We start from the raw sequence: 5,781 nt of genomic DNA on the forward strand, positions 1-5,781 counted from the left end.
CATAACGTAATCTCGGTGAGGCTGATTACACAAACTCGGTGGGATCGATTTTGGTAATAAGCTAATCAGAGAGTTGGTCAGGCAAACTCGACCGATTTGCTCATCTCAGTTGGACCAAAACGTTATGAAGGGTAAACAGAGAGTTTGCATTGTAAACTTGTGGGACCGATCGCTCATCTCGGCTAGACTGAAATGTTATGAAGGGAAATAGAGAGTTTGCAATCCCATCTCGGTGAGACCGAGATCCCTATCGGTGAGGCTGAAAAGACTAGGGTTTTGTGGCAGTGGCTATGTCAACTGAACTTGGTGGCGCCAGATGGAAAGTTTCGGTGGGGCCGAGTTTGACTTTTGGTTTGGGACAAATGTGGATATGAGACAGTGGTTGCGGGTTTTGGAGCATATCACTAAGCATTTTGAGCAAGTAACCCATTAAGCAACATCTCGTCCCCTTTTATTAGTATTGGCTTTTCCTATGGACTTAATGTGATCTTGGATCACTAAAAGGTAAAATGTAGAGTCTTGAGCTTTAGAGCTTGAGCCAATATTTTGTCCTTAGCATTTTGAGGGGTCCACATTTCTAATCCATGACATGCCAATCATTGAGCTTTCCTGAAATATTTATCTTGAAATAGTATTAGCTCAATGAGCTATATGTTGTTTGGAATTACCAAAACCACCCAGGGATAGTTGCACTTTCAAATTTGCCTATTGAAACTCCAGGAGGTCCTCCTTCAACTAAAGGTGATCATGTGTTTGAATTAAAACAATTACCAAACACTTTGAAATATGCTTATCTTAATGAGAAGAAGATATAACCTGTTATTATTAGTGCTAACCTTTCAAAACTTGAAGAAGAACGATTATTTAAGTTCTAAGGAAGCACGGAGCTGCTATTGGATATAATCTTGATGATCTTAAAGGAATTAGTCCCACTCTATGAGAACACAAGATTAATATGGAACCTGAAGCTAAACCCGTTGTTGATCACCAACGCCAGTTAAATCCGAAGATGAAAGAAGTGGTAAGAACAGAAATATTAAAACTTCTGGAAGCATGTATAATCTATCCTATAGCTGATAGTAGATGGGTAAGTCGTGTCCATTGTGTCCCTAAGAAAGGAGGTATTACTATTGTTCCTAATGGTAAGAATGAACTTATTCCACAAAGAATTGTTATAGGCTATATAATGGTAATTGATTTTAGAAAATTAAACAAAGCAACTAGAAAAGATCATTACCCTCTGCCTTTTATTGATCAAATGCTAGAAAGATTATCTAAGCACACACATTTCTGCTTCCTTGTTGGATATTCTGGTTTTTCACAAATACCTGTTTCTCAACCCGATCAAGAAAAGCCCACTTTTACTTGTCCTTTTAGAACTTATGCTTATAGTTGTATGCCTTTTGGTTTATGCAATGCACATGGTACCTTTCAAAGATGTATGACTGCTATATTTTCCGACTTTTGTGAAAAGATTGTTGAGGTTTTCATGGATGAATTTTCTGTTTATGGGAAGTCTTTTGATGATTGTTTAAGCAATCTTGATCGAGTTTTGAAGAGATGTGAGCAAACAAATCTTGTCTTGAATTGGGAGAAGTGCCACTTTATGGTTAATGAAGGTATTGTTTTGGGCCATAAAATTTTTGAAAGATGTATTGAGGTGAATAAAGCTAAGGTTGATGCAATTGAGAAAATGCCATGTCCTAAAGATATCAAAGGTATTCTTAGTTTCCTTGGTCATGGTGGTTTCTATAGGAGACTTATCAAAGAGTTTTCTAAAATTTCTAGGCCTCTTACAAATCTTTTGCAAAAGGGTATTCCTTTTGTTTTTGATGATGATTGTTTAGAAGCCTTCGAAACACTCAAGAAAGCCTTAATTTCTGCACCTATTGTTCAACCACCTGATTGGAACTTGCCTTTTGAAATTACGTGCGATGCTAGTGATTATGCCGTTGGTGCTATTCTAGGACAAAGAGTTAATAATAAATTAAATGTTATTCATTATGTTAGTAAAACTCTAGACAGTGCTCAATGAAATTATGCTACTACTGAAAAATAATTTCTAGCAATGGTGTTTGCTTGTGATAAATTTAGATCCTATATTGTAGATTCAAAAGTAATTGTTCACACCGATCAGGCTGCAATAAAGTATCTTATGGAAAATAAAGATGCCAAACCTAGGATTATTCAATGGGTTCTCTTGCTACAAGAATTTGATTTGCATATCACTCATAGAAAAGGAGTGGAGAACCATTGCTAGAAAATATTCTTGATGACCCACAACCTATTAATGATAGCTTTCGTGATGAGCAGTTAGGTGCCATAAATGTTTCTAATAGTACACCTTCGTATGCTAACTATGCTAATTACATTGTTGCTAAATATTTACCATTTAGTTTCACATACCAACAAAAGGAAAAAAAATCTTCTATGATTTAAGACATTACTTTTGGGATGACCCACATCTTTATAAAGAAGGAGTAGATGGTATTATTAGATGTTGTGTACGTGAGCATGAACAGGAACAAATCCTACAGAAATGTCACTCTGAAGCTTATGGAGGACATTGTCGGATTTCGGGTTCCGGCAGACCCTTGAGGTTCGAACACTGGGGTGCGCGCGGAGATCTCTCCCCTACCGATCTACGTCCAATCTCCTCGCGTGATTTGGGCTGGAAACCACGAACAACACAAGGGACACAAGATTTATACTGGTTCGGGCCACAATTGTGGTGTAATACCCTACTCCAGTGTGTGCTGTGGTGGATTGCCTCAGGGGCTGCTGATGAACAGTACAAGGGAAGAACAGCCTCGCGAGAGGTGTTCTTGAGCTGGTGCGATGAACTGCTAGGGTGAGTTCAGTCGCCTCTCTCTCTTTCTCTGCTAGGGCTCTACCAGATTTCTGGATGTCTCGGGGTTTTTCTAGCTGTTTTCTAGATGTCTCTTCTCTGTGGTGGCTAGCTCTATTTATAGAGGCCCTGGGCCTCTCCCCAAATAATGAGCGGGAGGGCGCCAACAATTGGCCATTTTGAAGGGGAACATCTAGTACAAGTTATCCTGACCAAAGGTGGTCTTCGGCTGCCAAAAGTACTGGTGATGACGCCGTATTGGGCTCCACGGTGACCTCCATCCTGCCGCTCTGCTGGTCTTGGTCTCGTTGCACCGGAATGGCAACCTTTGCCTGATGCCTTGGCCTGTCCTTGCCCCCTTTGCACCAAAGAGGAAACAAGGACACTGCGCAGGACGTTGCCCGCCTGGTCTCGATCGTTATGGCTTGCGTCACGGGTTCCTCGCGAGGTACCCCTGGCTTGATCTCTCCGCCTCCTCACGAGCCTGCCTGATGAGGCTATCACTGAGGAAGCTTCCGGTCGTCTGCCCCACGAGGCTTGGCCCCTTGCGAGGGTCTTGAGCTTGAACTTATGAAGATGGGCCGCGCTGGGCCCCCACTTGAGCCACGCCGCAGGCCGCAGGCAGGCAAGTCTGGGGACCCCCGTTCCCAGAACGCCGATAGTAGCCCCCGGGCCCAAGGCACGCCCGGGCTTGGCCCAGCAGGGAAGCGAAGGGGCAAGCGTAAAGCACCGCGGGCCCTAAGAGCCTGCGGCCTTGGGCGCCGCATGGCGATTCATTGGACGTGGGCGTCTGCGCTTCCCCACGACGCCTTGGGAACTGTCCATCTGACAAAAGAGGTGCCCGGGCCAGACTTACTTGCTTTGTTCTCCTTCGCCTCGCTCCAGATCCCCTTTCTCGCTCTCCTCCTCACTTCTTCCGAAATCCTCCAGATCTGTCTCAATCCTTCTCATCCGGCACGCCATGGCGCCTCGCAAGTCCCCGACCGAGGCCTGGTACTCGCCGGCCCTGGATTCCCCGAACCTATCAGAGAAGAACCTCGCCCTTACGCGCCTGATGAGGGTGGCGCAGGGCAGCAAGGGGGCAACTGTGCTCAAGGCCGGCTCCGACCAGCCTGAAGTCAAGGGGAGCACCTTCTATCCGATCTTTGTGAGCGCCATTGTCGTCGGTCTGGTGCCTCCTTTCTCTGAGTTCTTCTTTGCTGTCCTCCGCCAGTACAACTTGCAGGCTCTGCACCTCCACCCCAACTCCGTTCTTCTCCTGGCGATCTTTGCCTACTACTGTGAGGCTCATGTCGGGGTAAAGCCCTCGGTGGCCTTGCTGCGCCACTACTTTTCCCTCCGGGTTTCTGGTGGCCATGTCTCCGCGTGTGCGAGCTTCATCGCATACTCCAATTCCAATGCCATCTCGAAGCCTGGGAAGAGAATCGAAGGCTTCGGGAGCAAGTGGGTCATGGTGGACGTCGGGCGCCTCCACCCCCGTCTGGTGTTGCCTACGGGGCAGCCCAAGGCTGTCGACGCGTGGTCCCGCACGGAGCTCGTCGACCCCCGTGCGAGGGCGGTGCTGAAGAGGATGAACGCGGACCTGAGGCCGAGCAACTTGGGGGCGGCGAAGCTGACTGGAGCCACGCTCTTGAGGGAGTTCTTGGAGCACCGGGTGGCTCCACTCCAGGAGCACTCGCTCCCGTTGTGGAGGCTTGGGGAAGCGGAAGCCGCCTTATGCCTAAGCTTTGAGGCCCTGACTGATGAGAATCTGGTCGCGGCCCTCCATTCCTTGGTTGGGGGAGATGTGGCGAAGCCGGTGGGCGCCCCCGTCTCCCTGTTCCTTTGGGGCGACTGGGAGCAGGTGGTGAACGCCATGCCCACCTTTAATGGCGATGGGCTGGTGCCCGCGGAAGCTCCCGAGGGTCTTGCGGTGCTGGCGATGGTGAACGTGTCCTCCGGCAGCTCCAGCGAGAGCGAAGAGGCGGAGGAAGAAGAATCTGACTCTGAGGCGACTGGCGAGGAGTCGAGGGAGTCTTTCCCCCGACGCAGGTCCCAGGTCCTCCACTCCATGCCGGACGACAATGAGGCCGGCGCCAGGCGAGAAGGGGAGGACTCTCCCTTGGTCGCGAGGAAGAGCAGGTCGGGGCTGGTTCTCCCAGGGTCTGCTCTTGTCCCTGAGCGATTCGAGGCCAGCTCCAGCCCTCCTGGCGTGCCTTCTGCCTCCGGGCCTCCCGAGGCTGACCCAAGCTGCAGGCTCTCGGGCTTCAAGTTCAGCCGGAAGTTGCTTGGGTCCGCGAGCGACGACCAGTAAGTCTTGATTCATGCTTTGCTTGGTTTCTGCCGCCGAGGCTTGACGTACATATTCTCTTGTCAGGCCGGCGCCTGCGGCGAAGAGGTTGAGAGGGGCTTCTGTAGCTCCGCTTGGGGCGAGTCCAGCTGTCGGGGCGGTGCCTTCGTCCACTGGGGAGGAAGACGGCGCGGCTCGTGCCTCCCTGGTCCGATCGTCCTCGCGAGGCCGACTGGGACGCCTTGAGTCGACTGCGCTCGATGCTGCAGCCGGGGCGACCAAGGCCCAGGGGGTTCCTTCCTGCCAAACCGTGATCACGCCACCGTCTTCTTTGCCCGCTCCGCCAGTTCCCGCCTCTTCTGCTTCCTCTGCCGCCGTCCTGGACCAGGTAGCCAGCGAACTGAGCCAGCTGCGGGAGGATCTTCTGAGCGTGGACCCTCGCCTAGCGGCCGGGCGCCTGGAGATAGCTTCTGGCTGGGCCCGTTCCACGGCCTCTGTCCGAGCAGCGCTGAGCCAGGCCGTGGCGACCTTCGATGGGGAGAAGCAGGCTGCCAACCAAGCCAAGGCCGCCCGCGACGCTGCCCTAGGCGACGCTGCAACTGCCAAGGCTCGCTGTAAGGAGCTGGAGGTCGAGCTGCAAGGCCTGCGCGACGAGCTCGCCAAG

This window comes from Triticum dicoccoides, chromosome 4A (genome assembly GCF_002162155.2).
Source record: "Triticum dicoccoides isolate Atlit2015 ecotype Zavitan chromosome 4A, WEW_v2.0, whole genome shotgun sequence".
Lineage (NCBI taxonomy): Eukaryota > Viridiplantae > Streptophyta > Magnoliopsida > Poales > Poaceae > Triticum > Triticum dicoccoides.